Below are 19,017 nucleotides of genomic sequence, written 5' to 3'. Positions count from 1 at the left end.
ATCTCACTAGTTTTGTATTTGTCATGAGGGGTTGTTCCTAATGTTTCTATTTTAGCGAGGTCAAAAAGAGATCCCATTAGTGGCCTACTGATTTTGCTCGATTACTTTTCTTTTTTTTTTACACGATTTTTCGTTATCTGCAAAGACTAAACAGAGTATTGCGACTGTGTTTGTTTGTAAATAGAGAATGAACCAAAGAGAACCAATTCTAAAACAGTAAATACTTGGATAACAATCAATCAAATGGAGAGAGAAGCAGGCACGACGTATTACAACGGGGGCAAAGGCCTGCGTTAACTACCCTTCACTATGTGCAAAGAGAGAGTACTCCTAATAGAAATGAGGGGGGGGGCACCATTCAAAGCAGATCAGTGTGCATAAACACGAAAATGTTTTCACTTACCACGTACTTGACATTCGACAGCTTATGATATTTGCTATTAAAAAACCATTGAAATTCACTGAAAAAACCATAGGTTATAGACCATATATAGTTAGGAATTAGCATTTACAAAACCTTGCAAATTCACTGAAAAAACCATAGGTTATAGACCATATATAGTTAGGAATTAGCATTTAAAAAACCTTATTTTACTCACACAAAACCATTGAAATTCCATATATAGTTAGTTGCACTAACTATATATCGCGCACCCGCAATCCACTGCTGATCATGTCACATATTACATCATTCATGACATGGTCAGTGACATCACTGATGACATGACTGATGACATCTCAAATGACATCACTGATGAGATCACTGATGACATCTCATTTGACATCAATGACCACATCACTGATGATATCATTCATGTGACAATACAATGCATCTCCTCACATTTTAATATAACCTCTGTTTCACCCAGTGTTAAATATAGAGTATAATTTTTGAAACCATTGACACACCAATACTAGTTACTACATACGTACTCACTGATTCCTACGTCTACACACACATTCACTCATTCACCCATACAATCATTCATATATACAATCACTCATCTTTACAACACTATCATATGCACTCATACACCTATACAGACACTCACACTCTGCCACTCATCCATGGAGTTACTCACACACCTAGTCAGTCCTGTAAAGAATCAATCACACTTCCATTTTCTTGTCTATACAGTTAAACATAGAGCACCTTACATTTTCAAACATATACTAACACATACGTACTTTCTTATACAATCATTGATACAAGTACACATTGATCTGCACAGAGTCACACACCTCCCAGCCAGCCACACACACACTCAGTCTCCCATACAAATACTTGGACAATCAATCAATAACCCATATAGTTAATCATATAGCTACTGATCAACACATGCAGCAGTTTACAGAACAACAGACATAATGATGCACAAATTAAGACAGTTTAGTCACTAACCCATGCACTCAGTGAGACACATTTAATCACTCACTCATACATTCAGTCATGCACCTACTAAATCCTTCGTCCAGACACTTATACATCTACTCATTCTTCAATATGTAAAACATATTTAAACTTTACAGAAACACACAGTCACTGGATGATGTCATCAGTGATCTCATCAGTGATGTCATTTGAGATGTCATCAGTGATGTCATCAGTGATGTCACTGACCATGTCATGAATGATGTAATATGTGACATGATCAGCAGTGGATTGCGGGTGCGCGATATATAGTTAGTGCAACTAACTATATATGGAATTTCAATGGTTTTGTGTGAGTAAAATAAGGTTTTTTAAATGCTAATTCCTAACTATATATGGTCTATAACCTATGGTTTTTTCAGTGAATTTTCAAGGTTTTGTACAAGCTAATTCCTAACTATATATTGTCTATAACCTATGGTTTTTTCAGTGAATATATATATTACCTACTGGCGGTCGCCAGTAGGTATATATAGTTAGGATTTTTTCTCTATAGGATTTTTGAAAATTCTATGTCTAATAACTTTGGCGTTTGTGGACGGAATTGGCTGAAATTTTCAGGAAAATGGCACATTTTGTTTCTGAGCAGCCCCTGAAAATTGGGGGGGGTTCGTCCAGGGGGGGTCGAGAAAAAAGGGGGGTCCCAAAACGTGTTTTTAACATTGAGTTTTCCATAGGGCGGTTGGCCTCACTTTTAGCCCGAACGGCTGAATGGATTTGCACGAAACTTGGCAAAATTGTAGGGACTGGTAGCCCGATGTGCCTTTTGTAGGTCTCAATATATGTGCTCCAGTGGATTTTGAGAAATTAACTTTTAAAAAAAGATATATATCTGTAACAGCGGACCGGGCAGCGCTCCAGTTCGCGTACTTTTCGCGCAACGGAGCTTTGTGAAGCGAAGCTGATTGGTTCTCCGGCATCTGTAAACATTCCAAACAGTACGTAGCGGCCGCCATCTTGTCTCTCGGTAGGATCGAGAGACAAGAGGAGGCCAAAGCGAAGGGGCAAATGACCATAAGGGGGCATAGTAGATTGTCGCTGACCCCCTAGGTTTGATGTGGAGGTTTTAAAAGGGCCCCGCGGGGCAAAAAAAATAAATAAATAATAATAATCGAACGGCTGAATGGATTGCACGAAACTTGGCAAAATTGTAGGGACTGGTAGCCCGATGTGCCTTTGCTAGGTCTCAATATATGTGCTCCAGTGGATTTTGAGAAATTAACGTTCAAAAAAAGATATATATCTGTAACAGCGCTCCGCTTCGCGTACTTTTCGCGTTACGGAGGTTTGCGAAGCTGATTGGTTCTTCGGCGTCTGTAAACATTCCAAACAGTCCGTAGCGGCCGCCATCTTGTCTCTCGGTAGGATCGAGAGACAAGAGGAGGCCAAAGCGAAGGGGCAAATGACCATAAGGGGGCATAGTAGATCGTCCCTGACCCCCTAGGTTTGATGTGGAGGCTTTAAAAGGGTCTCGCAGGGCAAAAAAAAAATATACAGTTTTTTTAGTTTTTTTGCGTGGAGTGGCCCGGTTCGCGAACCGGGAAGCGTTCTGGGGAGCGTACTTTCTTGAAAATTAGTGAAAAAAGTTAGAGTAAAATAATAATTGTGAGTGATCAGATGTAGGGTAGCTCTGAGAAGAGCTTTTGGGTTTATGGTACATTTAGGTACTTATAAGTAGGTACCAATGCAAAGTCTTAAATTCAGAGTGAAAATTCTGTTGCCCTCATCTGAGAAGTGAACTCCATCTCCTCTGTAGATATCTTGCATGTAGTAACGCAAGTTATTGTTGTACAGGGAGCCCATTCCATGGTCTCTCATGTAAGCTGAAACAGATTTGTTTACATGCTTCCTCGATTTCTCAATTTGTGGACAAAATTGGTTCGACCACCTCCATTTTTGTCTTTGGCATATATTTGAATATACCAAGGCAGTCTGAGGAAAAAGTGCCATCAATTGCTCAAAGGTGTCCTTTAAAAGCATTTCCAGACCTACCCCAGTCAAAGTGCCCAAATCATTACCTCCACAGTGCACAATTAACAGGTCAGGTTTTGGCAAATGCATAAAGGTTTTCACCAATGGTATCAATTGGTGACATTTTAATCCTCTGTGGCCAAACCACTTAATTTCCACATCTTGTAAATTGAGGTTAGGTAAATTCCTGTTTTCAGCGTACCTCTGAGCCCAATAGATGTAACTATGTCCAACAATCCAGACAGAAAACATGGCGAGAGAAGGTTCTCCTGCAGTCAGATGAAGTGTGGCAATGAAATGGCAGTTGAAAAAATGAGAGTGTAAAATGAAAAAACTGAGGAGTTTCTGTGTTAATGAAGCAGTAAGAGTGATTGGTGGATTTTGATTGCTGAAAACAGAAAGTTAGGGTGCATGGATGAGTTCGTTGAAAGATGTATTTTGAGTGGCGAAGAAAAAATCATTAAATGAAAGATTGCACTGGATATGCAGGTGCACTGAGAGTTCAGAGTTCAATTGCAACATTGTTGTGTGAACTTGGAAACACCAGAGGTCTTGCAAGAGGTGGTTGCTATGCAGAAAAAAGCAGAGAGGGGGCAGAGGGGGGAAGGGTTTTGCTTTGAAAAAAAGTGAGGGAAGAGTTTTGATTGGGTGACATGAGAGATATGTGTGAGGAATTACAGCATTTCTGTGCTTTTGATAGCTGCAGACTCTGGAGTGCATACCTTTTGCTCTGCTGAAGACAAATTGGTGTGTTTCTGAGACTGTTTTGAAACTCAAAGTATTTGCTAAGGTGAGAAAAGATTTCTTTAATTTAGATAGAAAATAGTGTGCTTTAAGGAGAAAATTATGAAGAAAGTTGTGTTTTTCAAATGTTGCTTTGTCTCAAGTGTTTTACAAATAGATTTTGTTTCTTTGAGAAATTGTAATTGGAGAAAATGTGAAGTATTAGTACTGACAGGGTTTTTATGTGCATAGGAGCTGTGGAGTGTTTTCAAATTATGACTTGTAAATCGTTTTTGAGAAAAAGCAATGGTTTTAATATTGATGAGAAGGACATAATGGTGTCTGCTTCTTTATAAGGTAATTGAGAGTCTCTGATGTTATTTTTCCCATTTCAATGTAAGAAGTTTGTCTGTGGAGCAAATTGCTTGTAAATATGCTCCCACCTGTGCATGGCAAATTTAGATTTTGAATGTTTGCGTTACATAGGCATGTTAAAGGTGACTGAAACATGCTGCAAAGGCAATCAAAAAACGCTTTTATGTGTCTTAAGGACATTTTAAGTCATTTCCCCATGTGCAGTGTTTTCAAATTATGAGTTGAAAATCGTTTTTGAGGTAAAGGAATGTTTTCAAAATTTATGTGCGCCATATGCCCCCAAATTTCTTTTTCAGGGGTGCAGCAGGGTGTTCTTGAGACACTCCTGCACCCTCGGAAAAATTCGTAATTTGCGATGAGGTAATTGCTAATCGCAAATTGCACCTTCATTCCTATGGGCCTCCTGCTGCATGGAAATGAATGGGTAATTTGTAATTAGCAAATAGCTCATCGCAAACTAGGAATGGTAAAGAATCGCTATTTATTCCTTAAAGTTCGCTATTTAGGAAATGCAAAAAACTTTGATGATACATATGGCGGTTCATCTCTAACAAGATAAGAAGCATAGGGATAGATTTATGATGACTGGCGCATCACCAGGGATGTGTTAGTCATTCTGTGCCGCTGTTCCGTCAACTATGGCGTGCTGCATTTACAATGCGGCGCATCATGGGGCAAAAACAGCACAGATGCGTGACGTATCTGTGCCGTAAAGGTGGCGCATTGCTGGAGTTGTATCGCAAGTGTGATGAAGCTCCAGCAAGGCTCAGGGGTGCCCCTGTCGCAGGGTTTCTGTTCTCACACAGAACTGTGGACAGAGGATTGGAACCTCGGCGAATTAGGGTGCCCCAAAACTCACCTTAGTAATCAAAATCCCTTAGCAAGCTAGGTACAGTGTCACATTGGATATAACAAACTCTCAATGTTTAGACAATCCAGAATATGAACTTATAGTACCTCAGGATACGTGGAACTCATGAACAGTCGGTCGTTATATATTTCTTAGAAACCAGAACATGGAGTTAAGAAGAACACATGTGTATTTGAAATGTTTATTTACTAATGCCGTCTTCTCAGGCGTAGTATCTTAGATAATACAAGTACACATATTATCAGTAGCAAAATTACCAGCATAGTTACTAGTACATAAAAAGCGAATGGTGACAGTATGTTAACATGCTGTAAATGAATAAGAGTTAGCAACACTTATAAGCAGCAGCGGGCCGTGGAGGGAGTTACGGTGGTGCAGGGAGGCGGGGAGGGGGAGGGGCAGGGTGGAGAGGGCTCCACCCTGCCCCTCCCCCTCCCCGCCTCCCTGCCCCACCGTAACTCCCTCCACGGCCCGCGGCTGCTTATATCTCACCCTCCCTAATACACATATTATATTATTTGCTAAGAAGGTCTCTTTGTGTTGGTTTAGGGCGTGCCGATACTTTAGTGTCTTAGATTTGAAGGAATCACATCAGCATACACCAGCTCTCTCTTCATGTGAACCGCATCAAGTGTTGTGTATGTGTGTTCGGCAAAGCAATATAAAACCCGCCTCATGCCCAGAATTGGCAGAAGCTGCACTTATGTTATGAGTATGAAGTCGTGGAGATCAGACCTCATAACAATTCTGTATCGTGTTGTTCTTGAAACTTCAGCACTCGCTGTACAGATATAGTTTAACTAGTAAAGCAGATAGTAGAGCAATAACATATTATTCTCATGTAAATCACGATGAACTATTAGGTTGAAAGCTAAAGCAACAACTAAGTGTCGTGTGCAGAAGTTGCAAAAAAGGAAAAATGGCGTTTGAACCGGTAATGAGTCAATGCTAACTTAACACGGTGTAAAGATATCCAGGATCTACATGACACCTCCCCATGATCCGGAAACGAACTGAATAAGATAATAGTAGTGCCATCTCATGAGAGCAGATTGCAACTTTATATGTGGACGGTCCGCAAGGTAAAACATTAAAAACTAGGAAAATTTAATGCTAAAGAAAAATAAAACAGCCAACTACTTTATCGAGGCTTAAGCCAATAGGCAAGCTAAATAATAAAAACTTGACAAATAAGTCAATGAATTGTCAATGAAATGCTAGTACTCAGCATATCAAACATGAAAAAGGTCTATGACATAACTGTGTATGCAAAATAAGCTGCAACAGCCTCTAATAGGAAGTCACCGTCTTCATCCGAAAAGAGTTCAGCCATCCAATTTAGAAGCGGAAAAGAACATACGTGCTCTCCCAGCACCGGATCCTCTATCACCATCAGAGGACAGCTCGGTGGGTTTTCAAGAAAGCTCTGTTCCAAGAAAGACTGTGTTGCCGCCAGTAAATTCCAGGGACCAATTAGTCCATGGATCAATGCCACAGCCATAATCCTTTCGCCAGGACAAACCAACTCGTGAGTAATGATAGGACTCATCAGCTGATTAAAGTCGACGTCAGGAGAAACCGGTCCGCAGAGACACAAATCAATGGCCCAATCGAAATCACAGGTCAGGCAGTGAAATACAGGCTGGACACAGGTGAAGTAGGAGAATCGAAAAGATAATCCATATGCCGTGCTTAATATCGCCAACGGCATTGTGCCATAATATTCAAGCATGCGATTGCGGAACAGCGTCAGCAGCTGCAGGGCGGGAGCTTGCACAGGAGGGACATCCATATTTAAAAATGTAAAAAGCACAAGAGCGTCCGCTGGTAATGCAAGTAAAAATGGGAATCCACCAAGCACAGTGGAAAAAATAGAATGAAAGAAAGCAGGGATGATTCCTAAGATTTTCTCAAATGAAGTCACGAGACCACTGGTAACAACTTTAAAAAAGTGCGCCAGGCCCTTTGTGGAGGACGCGTTAGAGATAGTCCGAACCATCTTGCTGAAATGGAAAGGCGAATCTGTATTTAAAAGGGTCTGCACCTCTGTACGGGTGTTCGCTATGTGAAGCACGAAAGTTTCACGGGCCGAAGTCAAGGCCACCTCTCTCTGAGACAAAAGAGCTCTTATTCTTGCCATGCCGTTGAAATGTGCTCCCAAGGTTGGTATTTGTGGCCAGATTGAAAACTCCCTATGTTCATGTGTGGGAGGAAATAGAACATTTCTGCAGCAAATAACCCGTTCACTTACTGTTACGATAAAAGGAATACTTTTAATTAACCCAGAACAATCTTCATTATTGAGCATCAAATAACTACCATTTTCCAACAACTTGAACGTGGGGATGATAGCAGGAACTGGCGTGCCTTGCAACACGCAAGCCATATTTGGTCGGTGTTTGTTGCATGAACCGTGTAACTGTATGTGCCTACACATTAGTGAATGATCTGGCGTCTCAGTGCATTCCTCTCCATTCAGATAAACTTCTTGATCATCTTTGAAAATCTGTATGTGTATGGAAGCGACCAGACCTCATGAAGAAAACCACTACCTAAAGGTTAATAACGACCTATTTGTATATATTTCATACAATTTGAAAACTTATATAAAGCAAAAGGCAGCGTTATTAAACCGTGGATAAGGCACGTTGCCAAAGCAGTCAACCTTTTGGATTTATACTGGAAATGTTAAAGGAAGAATTACTGAGTAGGGCCTGTAAATCTTTAATGGACAACGAGTAAAATTACTCCAACCATCATATTCCTGTAACTCCGGGATAGTAGGGGTGTTTAATTTTTTAGAAGTAGCCAATCCAAAGCATTTGGTCTGAGAAATTGTTTCATTCACAAACAACATATGATTTGGGATGAGACATGCACGGTGCAAAGCCTCAGTGCCTTGTACCTGCCAGGTTCGTGAACCCCAAACTGATGTAGATCCTGGATATCTTTACTCTGTGTTAAGTTAGCATGGGCTCATTACTGGTTTAAACGCCATTTTTCCTTTTTTGCAACTTCTGCACACGACACTTAGTTGTTGCTTTAGCTTTCAGCCTACCTGCGTCAAGATCTATGCCTGCTTCAAGCAGGCGCAGGGTTTTGATGTAGCTTTGTCCTATCTGATTGTAAATGCGGCACACCGTGGGTGGCAGAGCAGCGGTGCACGTTAACTGGTGCATCCCTGGGGATGTGCTAGTTAATATAAATCTGCCCCTTTACATTTAATTATGTGCAGGGGACACAGAGTCGGTGAGGTTTATCCAAGGTTATGAAGAGATGAGTCCTGTTCAGTGAAAAATTGGAGATAGGCTTCACCTCCTCTGCTCCTCAGCATCGTTGGACATGGTTAAATAATAGCTGCAAAATGTTACTCTTGTTAAACAATTTTACTATTATAATCTCTGAGATTTGTCTCTTACTGTGCAACATCTCATTGTTGTTATCTTTCTTTAAAGATAAAGACAACATCAACATGAGCGACAATCAGCAATCAGTTGATTTCGACCTCATCATTGAACTCGTAATTGAAACATCAGTGGATGTTGATCCCTTGGATGATTTCAATCCTGAGGATGAAGAAGAACGTGATGAGGATGCAGATTTGTCAGACTTGTATGACATAGGATGGGAAGCTGACTTGCTTGAGCCTATGGAAATATAAACATTTATTTTATAAATTTATAATAAATAAAAAGTAAATATGTAAACCGTTTAATTTAAAAATAAAGACACCTTCAAAAACAGGTTATGTGTAGTGTCTTCAATAAAATATTAAAATATGGTCATAAAATTAGATCAGATTCATATATAAAACAGGACAGGTAAAATGAATATAAATTCCATTTCTTTTCTGCTATTTCTGTATTCTAAATTTGCCATGTACAAAAAATTCTTCTATGTAAAAATGTTAAGTAGTGTGTTAAGTTTTTGATGACTGTTATTAATTTACTGTTGGGTAATAGTGGTTAATAACATTTTTTATTATATTTTACCACAGATTCAACTGCAGATTATTTCAAGATTTTAGGATGCCAAGCAAAGAAAGAGTGAGAAAGGCTGCAAAACGTCAAAGACAGCAGGTGAATGAAAAAAAGCAGCAGTCCTCTAACAAAAAGATTTGTCAAGTCACCAAGAAAGCACCGGGTAAGAGTACAAAAACATTCATAAGAAATATCTCTAGTAAAAAAAATATTACTACAGAAAATGTTTCAGTCCAGAAAAGGAGAAGCAATTCAAACGGTAAGGAAAGGCCAATGAGAAATGTTACTGCTAGAGTAAGAGATAACTCTATGCATGAAAGTAGAAGGAAACAACAGTTTAGGGACATTCGTAAACGAATGTTCCGCAACAGGATAATTGGCAATTTGTTAAAAAATATTAAGAAAGGTCAACAGAAAGTGGTTTTTTATAAGAGAAAAAAAATAGTTGAGAAAGTTATTGATCAGGCATTTGAAATTAAACGTAAGTTATTTATTTTGACAATCAATAGAATTAGGAAGCTAAACAAGGCAATTTATGATTTCAAAAGAAATAGTAGATGGAAGAGAATAGTTAATCGTAGTAATTTTTGTGAAGTTTTTTCTGGAGAATGGATGCATAGTTCAAGCTCTGAGGCATTTTTTAATGAGGAGAGTTATTTCCAGGATAATGATTTGGTGCATGCAGTTGACACCAGTGGTCGAGCTTATGAAGTGAAAGATGGTTGTCCAGTTGAAAACGAAAAACTTGTGACAACAGAGATAGAAGAGGTGTTAGGTAATGAGGTTTTAGGGAGACGTCCTAAGGGTCCTGTGTACACCTGGAAGTGTAGTAGTGTTTGCAGTGTACGACAGGATTCCATCAATTTGCTTTGTGATTTTATACGGTCATTTAATAAGAAAAGTTTGAAGCAGAAAATGAAGTTGTTGCAAGAATTAGATCCTTGCAGAGTGAGAGAAGTGATAGGTTTGCATGGTCATTCACTGGCTTGTCTTTCCAGGAGAGTATGCCAGAGTGTTTTTCATCATTTCAGGATGCTAGCAGTGCATCATAATAAAGTGAGGAAATTAGTTAGAATGTTGTATTATGCTAAGAGTCCAGCAATTATGCTTAAACAATTATGCGCTGCTCTTTTGCATGGTTCTGAAATAGATGTGAAGAATATATGTGAAGAAATTGAGTTTTGTTACTTTGGAAGTAAAGAGGAGAATGTTGAAATTGACCAAGAAGAAGAGAGTAATGTGGAAGATAGTGTACAGGTTTCCAGTACAGATAATTTCCAGAGGGAAATTGCGACGTTTGAGGTGAAATCAAGTGAGAGGCCAAATTTCACTTGTGTGTGTTGTCGACGCACTTATTATAAGAATCAGACTAAGTTAGTGGATTTATATGCAAAAAGTGAAAGGGAAAATAATAGTGAATGGAAGGATTTTACAACATACTTGATGGTAGAAAATTGTTTTGATTTGGGATTGGATCAACGTGTGTGTACTTATTGTTGTAACAAATTAAATCAAAACCAGATGCCTGCTAGAGCAGTTCATAATAATCTGGAATTGGTTGAGATTCCTTCTGAATTGAAGGATTTAAATACTTATGAATCTATTTTGATTCAAAGTATCCATCCCTTTCAGGCTATTGTAAGAATGGAGCCAAAGACAGGGAAATTGCCTCCATCAGATTTACAGAGAGGATTAAAGGGAAGAGTTGTTTATTTGCCTCTAGATTTGAAGAAAAACATTAACACAATTGGAGTAGAAAAAGTGGAAGAGGAACCTCTTGTTATCTTAGTTAATGGGGTTCCGACAAAGAATAAGAAAATATGGCAAGATTTAGTAGATGTTAGGAAAGTCAAAAGGGCAACATTGTATTTGAAAAAATATAATAAATACTATAAAAATGTATATGTTGCAGAAGAGGAAGTAAGTGAGGAAGAGGATAGCGATTTGTGTGCTGGTCAAATTGAGAAAGTAGAACCCTGTACTAGTGAAGAAATATATGAACATTATAGTGTTCATCCTTTGCATTCCAAGGAAGTCATGGGGAATGCTATTGAGTTGTTTCAAATGAAACAAGCGAAAGGGAGTCCCATTAGTGTTTGGGAGGAAAGTTTGGAAGCTCGGTGTTTCCCACAGCTTTTTCCAACAGGTCAGGGAGGAAGATATGATGAGCGACCTCATCAAATTCCTGCTTCTGAATACCGGACTTTGCGATTGTATGCAGGAGATCCTAGGTTTCAACAATGCATTCCTTATTTGTTTCATCTCCTGTTTGAAAGCGATCTGTCTGGACTGTCATATGCAGTGAACCACATCTTGAAAAGTGGTATACACATGCAAAACATCTCGGCAAGTGACTTTATGGATAAAGTCAATGTCCAAGACAGTATTTTGGATTCTCACCTGATTAATCTCATGGCGTGTCAGCGTGGTACTAATGAGTACTGGTACCGTCGTTATGGTGATTTAAAATGTATGCTGAGGAACTTAGGAACTCCCACATGGTTCCTCACTTTGAGCTGTGCTGAGTATGGCTGGGAAGACTTACTTGAATTTCTATGAGAGGCAAATGCTAACATAGAAATTATCGAATTCAAGACACCCGGAGAACTGTGCTCTTTGGATCCAGTCAATGTATGTAGGTACTTCAATCATAGATTTGAAGGTATGATGTCTTTCATCATGAATGAGAAGAATCCACCTCTTGGAGATGTGTTGGATTTCTTCTGGAGGAAGGAGTACCAAGCAAGAGGTGCTCCTCATATACATATGTTGCTGTGGATCAAGGATGCACCTAAATTTGGAACGGATGCAGAAGACTCAGTGATGAGTTTCATAGAACAGTATTCTACGTGTGCTGTTCCAAACGCAAAGGAGAAAAAAAGCCTAAGAGAAAAAGTTCTACGTTTCCAAAGCCATCGATGTGGAAAGTACTGTCGTCGTAAATTCCGGAACAAAGACAAGTTCTACACCAAATGTCGTTTCGGCTTTCCACGACCGGTGATTTCTAAAGGAAGAGTGAACAGTTTGATGTCTTCGCTGCGACATAATGTGATGAAGAAATCACCTAAAAACACATACAATTTGAAGAGGAACGAAGAGTCTAAGTACATCAACGACTACAACCCGGTGATTTTTTCCATGTGGAATGCTAACATGGATATACAGTTTGTGGCTGATAACTGTATGGCTGTGGCTCGGTATGTGACATCTTACATCACCAAAAAAGAGAAGACAGAATTGAAGGATATGTGGGAGGACATTTCCCATGAAAAGAGCCTCAGCAAGAAGTTGTACAGTTTCAGTCTGAAGATGTTGTCGCATCGAGAAATCGGAGCTTACGAATGTTCTGACCGGTTGTCTTCAGCAAGTCTCTATGCCAAGTCCAGGAGTATCGTTTGGGCGAGTGTTGGTCTTGCTGCAACGCGTAATCGAGTTCTGAAACCTGTGCGGGAAATTGAGTATTTGGCGGAAAAGGAGCCAAACAGTACCGACATTTTGAAGAGCAACATGTTGGATACATATTATCCAAATCGAAGCAGTCACCTCGAGAATGTTTGTCTGTATGAGGTTCTGCAAAATTACATATTCAAGAGGAACATCAAAGAAGATACTGAGAAAGGAGTGTATGCTGTAATAGGAAGTGAGGGATGTCTGGTCAAGCAAAGAAAAGGCCACTTGATAAACCATCAAAAATTGAGTGGCGAATCTCCTGAAAAAAAGGAGTTTTTCTATTTAGCACTTTTGCAACTTTTTATCCTTGGCGTGCAGAAGAGGAACTGCTTGGAGATTTCCTTTGTTACGAAGACTCATTCAATGCTGCCAAGGAGACCATAGAATGTCCTGCTTTTCCCAAATATGTAGAAATGTTGAATGTGGAAATTGAGCAGGAAGCAACGATTGCAGCCGAGATTGCCAGAGACAGTTCTCAGGACAGTCAGAGTTCTGCTTCATTGAGTCAGGATCCACTAGGAGGACCTCTTATCGAAAATGAAGCTGCCACTGCTATGAATGAAGTGGAAAGAGCCATGGCACATGCTCAGGAGGATGCGGTTAACTTAGAAGAGTTGGAAAGACAACTCAACGTTGAGCAGAGGAAAATATATGACGAGATTACCATGCAAATTGATCATGGATTAAGTCATGACAAGAAAGAGTGCTCATGTACGTCGTTGAAGCCTGTCCGACTGTACGTGAGTGGAGAAGCGGGAACTGGAAAAAGTTTCCTTATTAAAGCAATTTCATGTTATTTGCAGGAAAGGACAGAGTCATCGCTGTCTTGTGTTGTCACCGCTCCAACTGGACTGGCAGCACATAACATTAAAGGGATTACTTTACATCGTTTACTGATGCTGCCAGTGGAGCATGATAACAAATTAGAATATCACAAGCTATCTGGAGATGCTTGTTTTGAAGTTTCAAGAGTCTTGAGGAAAATGAAACTTCTTATCATTGACGAAGTAAGCATGGTTTCCAATGTCACGCTTGCCTTTGTGCATTTGAGAATGCAAGAAGTTCTCAAAACAGAGTATGATGTGTTATTTGGTGGCAAACACATCATTGTTTTCGGAGATCTTCTGCAGCTGACACCAGTGAAAGGGCAACCTGTGTTCAAAATGCTCACGCATGAAGATACCAGGAAGTGCTTAGGGAGCATTGGCAACGTCAATATATGGTTAAACTTCAATTATGCTGAACTGCATGAAAATATGCGTCAGGCAAAAGATGAAGTTTACAAGACTATTCTACAAGATGTTAGAATTGGAAAAGTGACCGAGCATGGGAAAGAAGCTTTACATGCACGATTACTGACAAATTTATATCCAGACGAAGATGTTGTGCCTGAGAATATTTTTCAGAAAGTTACTGAGAAAAAATCTGGAATATGTTTGATGCCAACTCTTGCAGAATGTGCCAAATTCAACAACAAAATGTTGCATTTAGAAAAGCAAGAGATTGTGAAACTGGAAGCTATTGACAGAGTAGAGCATATGGGATCAACAATTATTTTGTCTGAGAATCTGAAAACAAAATTGGATTCATTAGAGAAGAGTATATCTAAAACTGCGGGTTTTGAAAAGACTCTGAATGTGTGCTTGAACTGCCGTATAATTTTAAGAAGGAATTTACATGTTGAAAGAGGTCTGGTAAATGGATCAATGGGTAATGTTGTTGATTTTGTGAAATACAGAAATAGAGATGGAATTGAATTTTTAAAAATTAAATTTGATGGCATTGAGGAAGTACAGCTAATTGCTCGTTGTTCTGCTAGATTTTTGCTTGTAAAAGACTTATATGTTCGTCGTAAGCAGTTTCCTATTTGCTTGGCATATGCGGTGACAATCCATAAATCGCAAGGTTTAAGTGTAGACTGTGCATTGGTGAATATTGGCAGTTCTGTGTTCAAGGAGGGTATGGCATATGTGGCATTGTCACGAGTTAGAACTTTATCGGGATTGTACTTGATTGAGTGTGATGTCACAAACATTTGTGCAGATCTAGATTGTGTTAAGGAATACAATAGGTTAAGAAGAGAGTATGCGCAACATTTGCCTCAGTATCCTTTGTTTGAGAAACGTGTGGTAGGCCGGAAACGAAGAAATGTGACCAATACTGGGGAGGTTGTAGCAAAAAGACGAAAAGTTGATGAACCTGAAATTATAAGCAGAAACAAAAAGGATTCTGTTGAAGATGTTGTTGGTTTTCAATTTGAAAACAGTTCTGGTGTCAACTGCTATGCTAATGTAGTGGTTAATGTTTTGTTTTCTCTAGAAAATGTAAAAGAAGAGATTGTGGTCAATTCTGATCAAAGATTTTGCAGTTTGTTAAATTCTGTGTTAGAGAAATGTAGCCCTGATAGAACAAACATAGAAAGTGTGTCTGAAATTCGAAATCTGTTAGACAGATGTTCAGGCCAAACACAATTCTCTCAAAATAGTCAGCAAGATTGTCAGGAGTTTTTAATGTATATGCTTGATGTATTGCATGATGAAGGTGTAGATGTAGATCACCTGTTTGGGCTTTCTTATCAATGGCAGCATGACTGCGAGAACTGTAGGGTATCAAGTACTACTAGTGTAGACTCAGAAAGATTTATATATTTAACTTTGCCAGACAGTAAATCAGTCTCTTTTAATAAGCTAGTAAAAGCAGCTGATCACAACATGGAGTGTAGCCAATGTAAATCTGAAATGATGTCCACATTATTTATACGAACATATGGCCAGTATGTCATTTTAATGTTCCAACGATGTAGGCCTGATGGAACAAAATTGACAACTTTAATAAAAAAAATTGTGGCTTCACAGTTGTCAATATCAGGAAGGACTTTTGTAACTGTAGCAATTATATATCATGATGGTCCTTCAATAACATCAGGACATTATACAGCTTATTTAAAGTGTAGAAATGGCTGGTCATTCTGCAATGATTCTGTTTTAATTCTCAAAAAAAAATTGCCGTATGACCTTAAAAACTCTTACCTGGTGTTTTTAAAACCAAAATTTTAGGGAAAGAATCTCGGGATGTGCTCTGAGGAATTTCAAGAAGTTCTAATGGCTCCTACACGATTTGGCCTTAAGGATAAGTGTAGTATAGAGACATAACTTCTTACCATAACACTGGACGTCATGGAGAAATACGTGCACTTTGAATGAGTTCAGATAAACTGTTTCTTTTTATAAGCTAATTGAAGCAGCCAATCAAAACATGGAGTAGAGGGAATGTAAGTCTGCAATGCTGTCTACTGTTTTACATTGCTTTGTGAATAAAAGTGATGTAGAGAATTAAATAATTGTACTAGTCATAAAGGTAGTGTAAGTCTGCTGCATAGTAAGCAGTATCAGTGTGATAGGAAATGTAGAACATGATTGAGCAAGAAGGGGAAGATATTACTAGTCCAGGATTGTGAAAATGATCTTCAACATTTTAATTGTGAAAGTTGCGGAAATACAACATGACGGGATTGGTTTAAAAGAATTCTAAGAGTTATAAATGGCTCAGACACGATTTGGCCTTGTGGAAACGTGTGGTAGAGAGCGAGAAGTCATTTATTTATGTAACATGATTTTGAAAGCGATGGAGGTTTTCTTTCAGAAAGTGGCGGGTTGAAAGTAATAACAGCACAACAGCGTGTAAGCTGTTCATAGGACATCCTTGGCCGTCATGGAAAGTAAGTTAACTTTAAGGAGTTCTGAATTCTGATTTGTTATGTTGCATGGGTTTTTTAAACACAATCATTTTGATTGTGTTTTTTTTCCCCGCTGTTATATGATGAATACCTTCAAGTCACTGTTTTAGTGAAATTTGATACATTCTGAGAACAGCAAAAATAAACCATTTAACATGTATAATTAATTCTGTTCTGTTTGCATTTATGATGTACATGTAGAACTGTGTAGGAGGCATGGAGAAGGTGAGGCTTCTGTAAGTGTCAAAGTTGTTGCATACAGTGCTCATATTCTACGTAGTCTTTTATATTTCATTACTTTCACTGTTTCTGACTGATCTAAAACATTTTTTTTAAAAAGAACAGTAAGTATAAGGGAAGGAAACAGACAGTTATGTTAAAAGAAACACAGCTATAGGGAATAAACTAGGGATACTGTTACCCGCAATCCTCTGCTGATGATGTCATTGAGCATGTCATGAATGATGTAATATGTGACATCATCAGCAGTGGATTACGGGTAATAGTATCTCTAGTTTACTCCCCTATAGCTGTCTTTCTTTTAACATAACTGTCTGTTTCCTTCCCTTATACTTACTGTTCTTTTTTTTAAAAATTTGTATTGGGTTCGCTTCCGGTTCGCGTACCGGGGAGCGAACTGGGAAGCGAACTAAGAGAAATAGAGGTTGGCACAGTTCCAAATATTGTACCAATTTTTTAATAACGGGGAGGTAGTTCTGAAAAGAACTTTTTTTTTATTGTTTTTGTTGTTTTATATTTTTTTTATTATTTTTCTGAATTTTTTTTACTTTTTTTGAATTTGCTGAACAGTTTTATATTTTTTGGGTTTTTTTTCGGAGGGGGCAATGAAAACGATTCATTGTAAAGGGCTCAACAGGAGCAACAAAACAAAAAAAAAGAATTTATTATTTGGAGCGTTTCGTACAAACTTGCATATGATAGTCAATAGCTCTGTTGATCAGAGTGATGCTTCTTTCTCCGTAGCAAATGAATCCACTGCAATGTACGCAGACTTGTTTTACTTCACGAAATCTTGTTTGTATATTTGGCACCATCTCCCTGCCCTCTGGTCCAGTTACTTCCGGTACAACAGATCTTCTGGCCATAATAGGGAGATTATCTAGGTCGTTACGAAACTGTGCAGCACTGTAGTTGTTAGGATGCCACCTAGTCATATGGCGATGCATTGTGTAGTTTCCGAAACTGTATTTTTTGTCGGTCCCTCTGGACAGTCTATCTTGACATATAAGGCAAGTTACGTATCTTGCATTTACTTTTTTCTGACCTTTGGGAATTTTAAAAAATTGCCAAATGAAGTTTTCTTTCCGGTGAGACGTCCTGGGCTCCTCAGGCAAAAAGTGCCTCTCTTCGTGCTCGTCGTCCTGTTCCTCTTCTTCCTCTTCTTGCTGAATTATAACTTCAGCAGGTGGTCCACTCTTCCTTGGATGTGGTGGAGGTGGTGGGGAAGCACCAGCTGAAGCTACTAAAGAAGCCATTGCTCACTGGTAACAAAGGGTCTTTCTCTCACAATGATGAAAGTCAGAGTGAGGAAAGAAGGAGGGATTTTTATCATTTGGGAAAAACAATAGTTCTCAACCAATGAAAAGTGTTCATTTTATATTATATGACCTAGTCTTACATCATTAGAAAACCAAAAGTGAAATGAACCAATGAAAAGTGTTATTACCAAGTCACATGACCTGCTGTGTTTACGTTACGCGCTTTGCAGGGCCTCCCGGTTTGCTTCCAGAAACCTGTGCTTTGCGACTCGGTAAGCGTACCAGTTCGCTAACATAGCACGTCATATGACGTATCACGCGACAACGCGAAACGTCATGCGGACGGGAGGCGTGATGATGTTGTTTTCTAACGCGGCAGTTGCGGTAAAGAAACGTTTACCGGCTCGCGGTCTATTTCGCGGCATCAAGGTCAGCTAACGGGAAGCTTCCCGATTCGCGAAGCGGGAACGAAGAAAAAAAAATATTTTAAAAAAAAGTTATTAATAAACATATAAAATATATTTTTGGATTTAAAGAAGAATACATTTTACAGCTACAGATATTAGCTGTTAAAAAACCAATGAAATTCACTGAAAAAACCATAGGTTATAGACCATATATAGTTAGGAATTAGCATTTACAAAACCTTGAAAATTCACTGAAAAAACCATAGGTTATAGACCATATATAGTTAGGAATTAGCATTTAGAAAACCTTATTTTACTCACACAAAACCATTGAAATTCCATATATAGTTAGTTGCACTAACTATATATCGCGCACCCGCAATCCACTGCTGATGATGTCACATATTACATCATTCATGACATGTTCAGTGACATCACTGATGACATCACTGATGACATCTCAAATGACATCACTGATGACATCACTGATGACATCTCAAATGACATCACTGATAACATCTCAAATGACATCACTGATGACATCTCAAATGACATCATTGATGACATCACTGA

The sequence above is a fragment of the Lissotriton helveticus genome, chromosome 5_1, assembly GCF_964261635.1.
Source record: "Lissotriton helveticus chromosome 5_1, aLisHel1.1, whole genome shotgun sequence".
Taxonomy (NCBI): Eukaryota; Metazoa; Chordata; class Amphibia; order Caudata; family Salamandridae; genus Lissotriton; species Lissotriton helveticus.
The sequence above is the reverse complement of the archived record's forward strand: the minus strand, read 5'-3'. Positions refer to the sequence as shown.